Below are 14,718 nucleotides of genomic sequence, written 5' to 3'. Positions count from 1 at the left end.
TGAATTTTATTTATAGTAGTAACAGCAAATGGTTATGGGGCTGCCCTGCTGACTCAGACAGGAAAGCATCTGCCTGTAATTCAGATTACAGGAGGCCCTGGTTTGCTACCTCAGTGGGGAAGATCCCCTGGAGAAGGGAATAGCTACCCATTCTAGTATTCTTGCCTGGAAAATTCTATGGACAGAAGAGCCTGGTGAGCTATAGTCCCTGGGGTCGCAAAGAGTCAGGCACAACTGAGCGACTGAGAGCAATAGCGCATGTTTAGGAATATATTTATCAAGAAATGTGGATGACTAACCAAAGAGGAACTACAGAAAAGCCTGGGAGACTCGGACGCCTGCAGAGGGGCGGGCGGGCTGTCCGGGACACTCGAGAACAGCGAGCAGGTAGGAGGACGGCTGGAGCTCGGGGCGGGGGGTTTATTCCACACACACTTGGCTGTCCAGCAGGCAGGGAGTGGTCGTACGGAACGGTGAGCAGATAAACAAACGTTCTCAGACTCCAGTGTCATGTGACCTCCACTTTGTTCACACCTGTGAGTGTGCGTGTCGTGTGTGCTGTGATCTCACCAAACAAGCACTTTGTTCCCAGCTTGGTGGTTTGGGGTCCACCTGTGGTTTTATTTCAAATTTGAAAATATGATCATTTAATGATCTCCTTTTAGCAGCTTTCTGGACTCTTTCTTTAGCTGATGCTTATTGAATGCATTTTGGGGAGGTGACCCCCGCCCCCCCAGCAGGAGACAGTCCCCTGGGTGAGACCCACATGAGAGGCTCGGAGGAAGAGTTCCCACCAGGACCACAGCTGTGACAAAGGTGAGCTTCTGCAGCCTTTCTGAACGTTTGCCTGTCAAACGTCTCCCGGCTGTTTTAGTTCTTCTAACACTTTTCTTCTTCAGGAAAAGATCACATTCCTTACATTTAAATAAAGAAATAATTTCTTTATGTGAAGTCAGAGAAAAATAATAAGAAACATTCATAGAAATATGATAAATTGCAAAGGGGTCGATGTCTTCCTTAGATAAGCAAAAATTCTGGGACAAATAGGCAATGATTCGTTTGGGAAAAAGTGGAAAGAATGGTGTAAAGATAACAAATGGAAAAGAAACACTTGTAGTATCTTGACAATTTGGGTCTTTTTACTTGGCTTCTGTATATCTTGGTACCCACTTGGGAGGGAAAATTGGGCAGTTCTTTATTACTCTTCACCCCCACTTCAGACTGTGGCCCCCAGGGGCTCCCCCCGTTCCTCCTACATCCACACGGTCTGACCATGGTCAAGAGTCTGGAGTGCCCTCTGGCTGGTGAAATCCTCACAACCCAATCTTGAAATCACAGACGCCCTCACCATCCTACACAGACAAGTGATCATTAATTCCCCAAAGTTAAGTTTCAGATTTACCACCATCCTGCTCAAACCAGAGTCTACTGTTCCTGCCACCCCAGGCTTGTCTGTGGCAGCGGCTGATTCCACGGGTGCCGAGATCTCCTGAGAAATGGCAAACACGCCCATACTAGGGGTGGGCGACAGCCCTTGGTGTGAGCGGCCCTGCACCCCGGCCGCCTCAGTGTGGGTGCCTGCCTCTGGGGGCCCCGCACCCATCGCTTCACCACGGCGCGATCCTGCCGGCCCCTCTGTCTGGGGTGAGGCGCGGATGCCCCCGAGGGGGCCTTGGAGGATGCAATGGAGCGTTCTCCAGGTGCTGGAGGAGGGACCGGGGAAGGCGTGGTGGGAAGGGAGACAGAGGAGGGGCCTGCCTTGCAGAACCGCGTGCGTCAGGAGACAGGATTCCATCAGAAGTGAAAAGGAGCCCGGGGAGGAAGCGCAAAGCCTGACGGAAGTGGCTGGAGCGGGGGAGGGGGTCAGGGGCCAAGTTCCACCGCAAGGGCTGTAGCTTCTCCGCTGCAGGTTGCTGGCCCAGGGGAAAAGACCAAGTGAAGCACAGCCAAGCCAAACCCTGCGGGTCAGTCATTTCTGGGCAAACTCACTGAGTCCATAAACACTGAGAACCATTCACATGAAAAACCCTGAAGGCAGAAGAGCTCAGTCTGTGGGGAGTACCCGCCTTCTGGTCTCGGGTCCGAGTTCTGCAACTCAACCTCTGAGATCCTTCATGGAAACCAAGGGAGGGGTCCAGAGGCGGGACGCCCTTCTCTCTTACAGTAATGCGATCACGGTGCAGTCAGGGCATTTCCCCTAACTGACCCCTTCCTGCATTTCTATGGCAAAGTCCCAGACCTTCAATTTCTTGCACTTTCAGAACAATGGAGATGATACTTTTAAATGAAAAAGTGGAATTGACATCTAAATAATTTATGTTCCCACCACCCCCCTTCCTTTATACAGAAGAAAATGCTGGTTGAGAGAAGCAGGGTCTTGAAGAAGAAAGTACTGTTCCAAACTGATGTGTGGTTTGACATGAGTTAGGGCCACCCCAGGGTGGGGGTGGGGGGCTCCAGGTGTCCCAAGAGGTGGACAGGTCATCAACAGAGAAGGAAGCCCAGCATCACCAGACCTAGCGCTTCTGAGGATGCCGGTCCTTTCACCTTCTTGCCAAGCCCAGATTGAGCTTGGGGGCAAGCCTCTAGTACACGCTTTCCTTGCTATGGCTTCAAATAGCAATCATTCACTATGTCCTCCACCCCCGAGGGCTGGCTGGGGGTCACCCGGTTGAACCTCAAGTCAAAGATACAGGGCAGGTGAGCAACTGGAAGTAGCGATGCAAGCCAGAGCTGATGGAAACCCTTTTTATGCCAGAGCCTTTATGCACCATCCTTGCATTTAACCCTCTGCAGGGACTTGGTATAATCAAATTCTATAGAAAGAAAACAAACAGAAGAATAGCTAGTATGTAAAGGCGCATGAATCCATTCGTTTGATAATAGCTATTATTATGCTCACGGGGAGCAAACTTATATATACCCAAGTTAATGTATATATCCATTTCAAGCAAATGTTAATTAAACAAACTACTGTCTAATTTTGGGGTTCTTAAATGGTTGTCTACCAAGCTGAGACAGACTTGAAGTCCAGAAATGACAGTTAGAACTTTGTATTGTTTACCTTATGTGTTCAGGGAAAACATCCCCCGTCTGACTTGTGTGTTTCATTGTTGATAGAAATATCTGTCTAGCTAACTCAATATTTTCTTACTAGTATTGAGCATTCATTTGTAATTCCAATAAAAGTCAGAAAATCTGACCACAATTTGAGGTGGATTTAACTATCCTACCTTTGAAAAAGGGTGTCTCCCCTCTTTTCGAGACGGAAGAATGGAAATGTCTCTTTGAATGTTTGCTCTGTACCAGTCAAAACCCCGCAGACAGCATGCAGTAGAGCCAATATTTGAAGGTCAGACTATAGGTCTTAAAGATCTAGACTTTTCTCATAAGAAAGTGTCCTGTTTTCAGAAAAAGAAAACATAGGGTGTCGTGTTGTAAGAAATGAAAATGCACCTCCTACCATGTGACTGAAGTCTTTGACACTGTTGATCTCTTTCTCACCAGAAGACAGAGTCGGACACAAGTTCCTCCTCCCTGTAGCCCAGGCGAGGTGGGGAAATGCCAGGAGCCCTGGGCAGGCTCAGCTTTGCCAACCAGAGTGTCACAAAGAGGCAGAGGCGGGGCTGCACGCTGAGTCTGGGTTTCCTAATTTTGCAGTGATGAGCACCAGGAGGAAAGGCCACAGAATGGGGCTGGAGATGAGTCAGTGCCGGGGAGGGGCGGTTTCCTGCTCGGATTCGTGCCCCCTGCGTTTGCATTCACGCTCTGCCATCTTGCTGGGCATGGCCAGGAAGCTCCCTTACCCTCTCTGAGCCTCAGCTCCTTCATCTGTTAAGTGAGAAATGCATGCACCACGATTAACACTCAGTAAGTGCTCATCATTCTGATTATCTCACTGGAGACCGAGCTCTGTAGATTCCCTTCAGCCATGTCACAGAGGCCTGGAATGTTTGCATCTCAGTCTGGCCACTTTGAAGGCCTAGGCTGTTTATTCAAGCTTCAGCGGGCCCACTGGGTTGCATGTGTGCATGAATCTAAGGCCTCTTATTTACTGGGTGTACAGCCAGGGGCAGCACGGCAGCAGCAGAACTGACTCCTATGTCCCTGATTTTGTTCTTTTTCACAGTGTCTTGGCCCTCAAAGCTGCTGGTTCCAGCCATAATCTGAGAAAACAAGGTCTCCTAAACTTGAATGATGGGCACATTAAACGGTAATGGCCGAGGGGTTTGGAAGCAGCTTTGACCCAACGTTCTGGCCAAAACTTGGGCAGCTGCCCAGACTCGGCTGCTCCGGCCCCTGCATAGCAAGTCCAGTCTTGACATCTGTGCCACTGCGAAGCGAAAGTCTTCACTCCTTCGCCCCCCTCTAGAGTCCTCTGCCAGAGTGCGTGCTCCCTGGGCTGTGTGTTGGTGGCTGCTGGAAGCCCAGGCTGAGATCAGGGCAGACCCCTCAAGCGATCCTGGTCCACGGCCCCTCTGCTGATCCGTGGGAACCTCAGTAACTGTTTTCTACTAGTGTGTGTCACCTCACTTAGGCCACATGCCCTGAGGGAGGGAGCGAACAACAGAGAGGCTACTGGGCCGGACTGACGTTTACACCCGAATGCCCACCGCCCCACTGTGGTCCCCGGGACAGGGGAGGTGTGCTGGGCAGGTGATACGAGGAGTCCCGTCCCAGGGATGGCTGACCCTTCTGTGTCTGTAGATTGTTGTCTGGTGTCTGCCTGTTCCAGAATGCATAGTTAGAATGGCATATTATGCAGCTGGAGGATTCTCACAGTTGTTCCACTGTTGACTTGTTCCATTGGCCTATCATTGTTGAGAAGACCAAGTAGAAACCTTTCCCCCAAGAGAATAAATACATAAAAGCTAAAACAAAGCGCAACTACATCTTTGGCGGGGGGTGGTGGCAGAGAGCAGAGCCACCTTTCAAGACTTAAAAATATAGGGGTAGTAGTCATCACTGTATATCTCTTTAATTTATCAAACTGGACTGCATAAAACTTACCGATGTCACCACAGAAGACGGTGGAATGTGGCCACAGATTCAGCCACCTGGCACCCGATGCAGCTCTGGGCTGGAAGTGTGGTGTTTGTGAGAGCAGGTTAGTGCAGCCTCCAGCTGCAGTCCATGACCATTGATTGGGTGAAAGCCTTCTTTTCCATGCCCTTCAGGAAGGAGCTCATGAGTGGTTTGTGCTCACGAGGGGCAGACAAGAGTGCATATTTAGGGTCTTGTAGTGACACTCCAGAGTCCAGGGCAACCTGAACACCCAACGTCCAGGACCACCTGGGTCTGTTATACCCCTTGCTGCTGCTGTCTAGTTGCCTAGTTGTGTACAGCTCTCTGCGGCCCCCTGGACCGCAGCACACCAGGCTTCCCCGTCCATCACCATCTCCTGGAGCTTGCTCAAACTCACGTCCATCAAGTTGGTGCTGCCATCCAACCATCTCATCCTCTGTTGCCCCCTTCTCCTGCCTTCCATCTTTCCCAGCATCAGGGTCTTTTCTGATGAGTCCACTCTTCACCAGGTGGCCAAAGTACTAGAGCTCCAGCTGCAGCACCAGTCCTTCCAAAGAATATTCAGGGTTGATTTCCTTTAGGATGGACTGGTTTACTCTCCTTGCTGTCCAAGCGAATCTCAAGAGGTTTCTTCAGCACCACAGTTCGAAAGCATCAATTCTTCACCACTCAGCCTTTTTTATGGTCCAATTGTCATATCCATACATGACTACTGGAAAATCCACAACTTTAACTAGACAGACCTTTGTTGGCAAAGGGATGTCTCTGCTTTATAATATGCAGTCTAGGTTTGTCACAGGTCACAGATTTTCTTGCAAGGAGCAAGCGTCTTTCAATTTTGTGGCTGAAGTCAGTGTCCACAGTGATTTTGGAGCCCAAGCTATACCCATGATGTGTAAAATCAGACCAGTTGAACGAGAAGCAGCAAGTTCCCTGGAGGCCTTAGCAGAGGGTGTGAGATAAGAAATGTGAAGAGTCAGGCCTCTGCTCTTGCGGGGAGGGGGTGTCTTTAGGGGCTCAGTGGTCTGAAGCAGCCTGAGAAAGTTGCTTCCAAGCAAAGAACACATTGTGCCTGTATCATCTTCCACAAGGAAAGGAGCAGGGAACCCGATAGGTTCCACGTTGCCCCCTGGGGAATGCTGCTCCAGGGTGCTGAGTCTGGACCTGGCCCAGAGCAGGGCAGGGCTCACAGCACATCCAGTTTCTGCTGCAGGCTGCCTGGCATCCTGAGCTGTGTGAGCAGGTAGACCCAGTGTTGAACCTGCAATATCTGCAGTGGGGAAACACACGGTGGCGTTTATGGAAAGCCTCAGGAGAAGAATCTAGATCTTTCGGGTTCTGGAGCATGGCCAGGCATCTGCAGCAAGCTCTGTACGGCATCTGGAAAAACGGCTGGGGAGCCATGAGGCCTGGAAGAGGCGGAGTGCCGGACCACGGGACAGCAGGGGGCCGCGGGGCCAGAGCTACACCTGAGGAGCAGATGCTGCGGATGAAGCCAGTGTTAAGGGCAGGCAGGTCTGGCATCTGTGCACCTCGAGACGGAGGTGCCTCCTGGACGGGTCACAGTCGAGGGCGCAGGAGCAGGGCAGGGAGGGGAGGAGCCGAGTTTGACCCCAGTCTCTTCTTCGCAGAAGGAAATGGCAACCCACTCCAGTATTCTTGCCTGGAGAACGCCATGGACGGAGGAGCCTGGCGGGCTGTAGTCCACGGGGTCGCAAGGAGTCGGACACGGCTGAGCGCCTTCACTTTCCCTTTCTTCTTTAGTGAACACTCATGGTTCCTGGGGAGCTACTTCCTTGGTTGCCCAAACAGTAAAAAATCTGCCTGAGATGCAGGAGACCTGGGTTCGATCCCTGGGTTGGGAAGTTCCTCTGGAGAAGGGAATGGCAACCCACTCCAGTATTCTTGCCTGGAGAAGCCCATGGACGGAGGAGCCTGGCAGGCTGCAGTCCACGGGGTCGCAAAGAGTCGGACACAACTGAATGACTAACACGTGCACAGTTCCCTGGTGGTGGGGTTCCGTGTGGCCTCACGGGGACACCCTGAGCCAACAGTGGGCTGCAAGTTCACCATCACCCCACCCAGAACAACTTGAGGGGCAAGGAGAACCCCCCAGAGAGCAGAACTCGGGAACGTACCTGATCTTCCAGCCCTGGGCCCAGCACTGCTGAGACGTGGTTCCGATCCACAGGAAAGACTTGCTTTCCTTTACGCTGACGGTGAAGAATAAGGTCTCTCTATTCCTGTGTGTCTGTGTGTTTCCAGCCGGGGTCACCGCAAGCCCCAGTGTTGGGGGAAGGGTGGGCTGGGGTGGAGGGTGGTTCTGGTGCCAGGCGCCAGCATGCAATACCGACCGAGAGACCACGGTCAAGTGCAGCCCCTCCGTGCGTCCTTCCAGCACTGCCCTGGGGCGTACCCAGCTGCGAACTCAGCGGCACTGGTCTCTGGCTCCGCGGAGTAGATGCATCACAGAGGAGGAGGCCAAGAAGCGGGCAGACAAGGGCAGTGGAGGGGGAGCTGGGCAGCCGCTCTGCCGTGGAGCTGGGCTGACTGGGGAGCTGGCAGGGTGGCCGCGGAGCTGCGGAAGGAAGGAGCTGGAGGCAACGGCAGGGGCAGAGGGGAGCAGGGGACGGCCAGGATGGGGACAAGCCTGGCCTGCCCCGGGGGCGGCGGCAGGGCAGGACTTGAGCGCGAGGGGCGGACAAGCCCGAGGGGTGCGTGTGCACCCAGCATGCAGGCCTGGTGATGTCACAAGTTTTAGTTTAGCTTTAACTCTGAGGCTCTCAAGAAGCTCTTGAAAGCTTTCAGCTAGACAGCTGAAACTGTCCGATTGCAGTTTAAAGCTCACCCTGCCGCTGGGAGAATAGTGGAGGGCGGTGGGAGTGGAAGTGGGCTCGATGGGGCCAGCACGACCACGCAGTCTCCCAATCTCGTTTCCATCTCGGTGGCTCTGCTTGTTGGGCAGGCTGGCCCTGAGGGCCAGCTGGATGAGTCGGCGCGTTTGCCTGGCGCTTGGTGACTGCTCCGTGAATGCGAGCTACTGTTTGACGCCTCCTGGGGCACTGGAGGGTCTCTGCCGCAGCTGAGACTCGGCAGAGAAGAAGGATCCCTGCTGGCTCTCAGGCACTGTGTCACATGCACATGGGCAGAGTGCCGCCTGGGGCACCCGGGTCCCTCTCTGCCCTTCTCACCCGGCTCTGGACCAGGGTCAGTTCCAGGGATGGCAGCTCTGGGTTCTGGAATTTCAGTCCAGGGGGCTGAACCGGAGGAGACTCCGGAGGGAGGACGGGGAGGCAAGAAGGGGAGGTGGGGCATTTGCCCCCTTCCCCCTCCTCCCCACCCGTTTCTCCCCGCCTTGGCCCCTCACCCCTCAGGGCTGAGATGCTGCCCCTGAGTGCGTGTCCACCCCTCGACATCCCCTCGGTCCGTCCACGCCTCTAAACCCCCTTCTCTCAGCTCTCTGCGGCTGGACGCTGGGGCGGCAGCCACCTCATTTCTGCCAGAAACCCAACAGGCACGGTGATGCTGCTGTTCTTCCCGAGCATCGTCTTCGGCCTTTTCTGTCCTGTACGAGGTCAGCCCATGGTGAGTCGTCTTGAGAAGTGTTCAAATCAGAGCGGCCAGCTGCCCAAGGTGATTGTTAACTTGGCTTGAGTGCTAGATGCCAGCAACACCTAACTATTAAGCCTGCATCCCAAGAATCCCGAAGAAACATTCTCAAGCACCCCCACGTGATTCGTTATTCCTCCTTTAAATTATCCATAGGCGTTTGTATTTATCGTGTGAGCTATTTTTTTTTAAAAACCATTAAATGTTCTGCAAGTGTAGCTGAAAGCCTTAAATTGTTGCTAAAAGTTAACCAGAGGTCTAAAATGACATTTACTAATTTTGCTGTAAGTTCATTGTTATTTATTCCATTTCCTAATGGAAAAATAGTGCACAATAACTTTTAAAAGTTAATACTTGAAAGCAGAGAGTAACGGTCAAGTGGCATTTTTTTTCTTTAGGTTTCAATAAATTAGTTTTTGCCTGGAGCTCAGGATTCTGATAGGAGTCAGGCCCCGTGTGCCCGAGGCTACATATTTTTCTCTCATTTTTCCATGAGACTACCTCCTGGGGGAGATGCCTCGCCCTCCAGGTTGTCACCAAGGCTTAGCAGGGTAAGTATCCTGTACCTAAAAAGTGGTCCCTAGCCCTTTCTCTTTAAAAAGTCCATCTTATCTTTATCATGTTTCTCAATTATAGATGATTACAAAGTAACACATGCTTATTTCAAAATTCAAATATGACAAGTATGGTTAACTCAGAAATGAAAATCAGAGCTAGTCACTGTGAAAAATACTGTGCCTGTTATTTCATCTGTCTTCCTCTACATGAATTATTATTGTTATTGTGCATTATTATTATTGTGCATGTTACATGGCAATGGGTAACACCATATTCTGCCTGACTGGCTTGGTCTGAGTGTTTTATGTGGATTAGTTCACAAGATACAGGAAGCCATGGGATTTGCCCAGAGTTGCCCCAAACCTGGGTCTGACACAGACAATCTGACTGCAGAAGCCCCCTCTGCCTGTTAGTTATGAAAACCACACTGTTACAAAGGAAGGTGTCTCAGTAACACACTCGGGAGTCTGGGTTTGTTTTAACATCACTGCATAACTAAGGCATCTTTTTGTGTCATATTTTCAGATGATGTTTTAAAGCCTGCAGGATACAGCACTTGTGGAGATGACCAAGAACTCATGTCTTCAGTCTTCTGTTCAGGGATGTGTCAGTTGTTTGAACCATTGTTTTCCTCGTATGCCTGGTATCATGAAGGTATCGTGTTACATGCTTGTGCGTGAACTTGTGGTGGTGTTTTTGTCTGATGAACGTTAAGGAGAAAGCCTGCCATATCAAAGAACATGCACACTTTTCATGCTGTTAAATGTTGACTAACTGACTTTTAACTCCCAGCAGTAGACAATGGGAGTGGCTCTCTCCCCAAATCCTCACTAAATTTGGGTGTCATAGGTCTTTTTCTTCAATCTTTGCTGATCTGATAGAAATAGCAGTGGTAGCTAGTGTTTTTATTTGCATTTCTTTTAAAAATTTATTTATTTTTAATTGAAGGATAATTGCTTTACAATACTGTGTTGGTTTCTGCCATTATTTGCATTTCTTTGGCTATTAGCAAGGTTGAATGTCTTCATATACATATTGACTATCTGTCTGGCTTTCTCTGGGAATTTTTTACCCTTATCTCTTTTAATACTGACTTTTAAATTTTATTATTTTGTAAGATCACCTTCTGTGTGAAGGATATTGTAGGATTAGTATACAGCAATTAGAAGCAATAAAGTAGGTATTCATAAATCAACACAGATTATAGAGTTGAATGAATAAGTAAAATGCATAACAATGCCGATGGCAGTGCATTCTGTGTAATTAAGATAACACACGGCTGAGTTCTTTTGGAAATGGTGGGCAAGCTAATTTAGATCAACACTACCACTGAGAACGATTAGAAGTGCTGGGAAAACTGTGCTGAGGAAATTAAGAAAGACCTAATTAAATGGAGGGATGTGTGGAGTGCATGGATTGGAAAATTTAATATTGCAAAGTTGTCAGTCTCCCCTTATTTATCTGCAGAGGTAATGCAGTGGCAATCCAAACAACAACAGGTTTCATTTGTTTGTTTGGGATTTTTTTTTTTTTTGGTTAGTTTTTAAAAATAAACTAATGGGAAAATCCTAAAATTTATATGGAAATGTGAAGAGCCCATTCAAGGCCATGCTGAAGAAAAAGAAGAAAGTGAGAGAACTTCCCTTATATTAATAATTATTTTCAGTGAGATTTAAGATAGTTTGTCATTGAACCAAAGATAGACCAATAGGAGAGAGTAAGTTTAAATACAAATGTGTGTGCGGGGACAGTCGAGTTATGGCAAAGGTAACGCCACAAAACCCAGGTCAATAAATGGGGTGGTCTATTGGCTATTCCCACAGGGAGGAAAATGAGCTTCTCTCCTATTTACTTCTAAACACGGAAAGTAATTCCAGGTGACTAACAGTTTTAAATGTGAAAGTTAAGAGTAACATTTTGGGGGGATTTCCATTTCGGGGTGGAATCAAGCAGTTGTCGTGTCGAGACTTCCACTGAGAACGAGGAAAACGCAAGTAACAGCTCCCGGCGTCAGAGTGCAGTCGGCGCCCTGAGAACCTGAGCGACGGCTCCGAGGAGCGCGGCGCGCCCCGCGGGGCCCCTGGCCGGTCCCCACGCACGGAAGGCCGGGCTTGGGCTCTTCCGCGAGGCGGTAGGCAAAGCCCGGGCGAGCCTCGGGCTGCAGACGGACGCGGACCCGGGGCCGAGGCCGCGGCTCACGGGCTCACGAGCTCTGAGGAGCAGGGAGGGCGTCCGCAGAGCCCAGGGGCCACGGCGCGGAGCGCGGGGCCCGCCGCGGGACACGGGGGCCGCCGCTCTCAGTCACGCGCCCTGGAAGGTAGACGGCACCCCAGCCTGGCCTCAGTCTCCTCTGGCCGGCGAGCTTCGCTTTGTGCAGACGCCCCGCGGTGTTTCCAGCTCCGCGGGCCCCGAGGTCTCTGCCACCACAACGCGTGTCCGCCGCGGAGGCAGAGACACAGCCGCGGACACCGTGACTGGGGCTGCGTTCCGGTCGAACCGCTTGTTGCGTTTCTTGCAGTCTTCACACTGGGTCTTGTTTAGACTTCGTGAGAACTGTTTAAAATGTAAAGCTGCTGTGGACACATGTCGCATATGACCAGACAGCCCGCCAGGGCAGGGTTGCCCGTAGGGTGGGCGGTGCTGCCAATCCCTGGGTTGGATGAAGGCGATCAGTCCACACTGTGTTTGTCTAGTAGAGGCAAGAAGAACACTCCCTGGCTTAGATAACACCCGGGATGTGTGTACACAAGTCTGTATGTACAGTGTCTGGCATTAGATCAAAGACTGTGAGGCTTGTGAGGAGATAGAGTCATATGATAAAAATGGAGTGAAAAAAAGACAATAGAAGGAGACTCAGAGGTAATGCAAATAAATGTTGGCCTTAGCAGATAAGAAGTTTAAAATACCAGTGACGGGACTTCCCTGGCAGTGCAGTGGATAAGAATTCGCCTGCCCGTGCAGGGGCATGGTTCCATCTCTAGTCCGAGGAGGTTCCCCATGCTATGGGGCACCTGAGCCCGTGGGCCCCTAGTACGGAGTCCGCTTGGCACAAGTCCCGAAGCCTGCGTGCTCGGGGGTCTGTGTGAGTGCAGGCGCTGCTGGGCCTGGGTGCTGCCGCTCCCGAAGCCTGCGTGCCTGAGCCTGCGCCCCCAGCAAGAGAGGGAGGCCACTGCGGGGAGAAGCCCCCACTCTGCAACCAGGCAGAGCCTGCGTGGAGCCGTGAAGACCCAGCACCACGAAAATAGAAAATTAACAAAAATAAATATTAAAAAAAAGAGTACAAATGAGCTTATCCACAACACCAAAAGAGAGTTACCGCTCTAGAAAACAAACTCGTGGTTACCAGGGAGTAAGAAGCGGGTAACCTGGGAGATTGGAATTGACCACACACTGCTGTGCATAAAACACGTGACTAACAAGAACCTACAATACAGCGCAGAAAACTGCTCAATACTCTTTAAGGGCGTATATGAGAAAGGAATCTAAGAAGAGTGAGATTTGTGTCTGTATAACAGATTCACTTTGATGTACACCTGAAAGTAACATAGCATTGTAAACTAATTATACGCAAATAAGATTTTTTAAATGCCAGTGAATAATATCTTCAAAAAAAGTTAATATATAGTAGTGTGTATATGTCAACCCCAACCTCCCAGTTTATCCCTCTCCCTCTCACTTTCTGATAGCCAGAGCTTATTTTTCCACATCTGTAGTTCTATTTCTATCTTTTAGATAAGGTCCTTTCTGCTCTTTTTTAGATTCCGCATACAAGTGATACCACATGATATAAGGACCTATTATGTAGTGCAGGGAACTCTGCTCAATGGTCTATAGTAACCTGTGTGGGAAAAGAATCCAAGAAGTGTGGATACATGCATGTGTGTGCCTGAGTCACAGGGCTATACGCATGAAATTAACACAACGCTGTAAATCAACTCCATGCCAATACAAACTCAGAAAGTAAATTAATCGTGAACAAATAGATGAATAGATTCACCTGTCAAATGAAAATTCTAGAGCTGAAAGGTAGAATGTGAACAATTAAGGGTAGGTTTAACAGAATTAGATGTAGCAGAAAGTAGGACATGTGGAATGGACGGTAACAGAATTCCTAACTGACGCACAGGTAGATGACAAGCCTAGGAAATATAGAAATGTCAGAGAAACAATGTAGAACAAGTGAAAGTGTCTAAAATCCTAGTAAATGGCATTCTAAGCAGGGCACAGACTGTTTTGTTTTAAAGAAGCCACATTTGAAGAATACCTAATTTTACAAAGTTTGAATTTACAAATATGAAATTTCTGTGAAATGCAATGGGGTAGACTCAAAATGACTCATGAAATCTGGAGAAGAAAGAAGTAAAATAATAACAAACAAAAATAATCCAGGCTCTTTATGATAGAAATGCTGAAAACAAGGGAAATCTTAAAGGAACATAAGAAACACTACCTTTGCTGGAGCAGCTGTCAGACTGACAGATGACTTCTCAGCAGAAATGGGGAAGCAGGCCAAAGAGAAAGGGGTTAGCATCATCAACATGAGGGGAGCAGATCCCACCAGCCCAGAATTCTGCACCCAGTAAGGATCCTACAATCCTCTGTGTGTGTGTGTCTGTGTGTGTGTGTGTGTGTATAGTTGCTCAGTCATGTCTGACTCTCTGCGACCCTATGGACTGTAACCCATTAGACTTCTCTGTCCCTGTAATGTTCCAGGCAAGAATACCGGAGTGGATTGCCATTTGCTACTCCAGTAGATCTGACACAGGGATTGAACCCAAGTTTCCTGCATCACCTTCTTTGGCAGGCAGATTCTTTACCACTGAGCCACTTGGGAAGCCCCTTTAACCCTGAATGCAAAATAAAGATATTTTGTGAAAAAAAGAGAAAATTTATTACCAGCAGAGCTTCATGAAAAAAAAAAAGCTTCATGAAAACTGCTCTTCAAGCAGGAAGAAAAAGACCCCCAATGGACATGCAAAAATATAATGGAAACCAGGGAATGGAACCCTTGGCAGGGAGATGGAAAGCGTAAATACATGTATAAACATAGATTGAACATTTATTGAAAAACAAAATTAATATTGCCTGGTGTGATTTCCAAGGCAATAAGTTAAATTTTCACTATTATTTTAAAGAATTTAAAGGTCAACTACCTATAACTCAAGCAGGAGGAACATAAATGGAGGTGAAGGGTTCCAAGGTTCAGTTGTTATGGAGACAGTGAGAAAAGCAAACTTGTATTAGGTTGTAATAGGTAAATGGTGTATGTTCTGATTTCCCTGGCAACCACTAACAGAGCAATGAAAGACTGTAAAACTACCTATTTAATGGGGAGAAAAATCAAATCATTAAACATATTTGATTATCCTTGAAAAAGACAAAAAGCAAAAGAAGAGACATAAAAGAGATGGGTCTCACTGAAAACAAATGGAAATGGCAGATATAGATGAGAGAAGATGGTAATTTCACTAATGCAAAGTGACTAACTCAATTTAAGGCTGGGATCATCAGACTGGATAAAAGCAA

General features: G+C 49.0%; 1 long non-coding RNA gene across 1 annotated transcript; it reads left to right on the top strand.

Annotated features, from left to right (window-relative positions):
• The first annotated feature begins 586 nt into the window (after positions 1-586).
• Positions 587-10,156, top strand: LOC139035913 (uncharacterized). Its single transcript, XR_011488564.1, has 2 exons — positions 587-816; positions 9,718-10,156. It is a non-coding gene; the product is annotated as an uncharacterized lncRNA (long non-coding RNA).
• The last annotated feature ends 4,562 nt before the right edge of the window (positions 10,157-14,718 follow it).

The sequence above is a fragment of the Odocoileus virginianus genome, chromosome 7, assembly GCF_023699985.2.
Source record: "Odocoileus virginianus isolate 20LAN1187 ecotype Illinois chromosome 7, Ovbor_1.2, whole genome shotgun sequence".
NCBI classification, from domain to species: Eukaryota; Metazoa; Chordata; class Mammalia; order Artiodactyla; family Cervidae; genus Odocoileus; species Odocoileus virginianus.
Note: the sequence above shows the minus strand (reverse complement) of the source record. Positions and strands in the feature narration are given on the sequence as shown.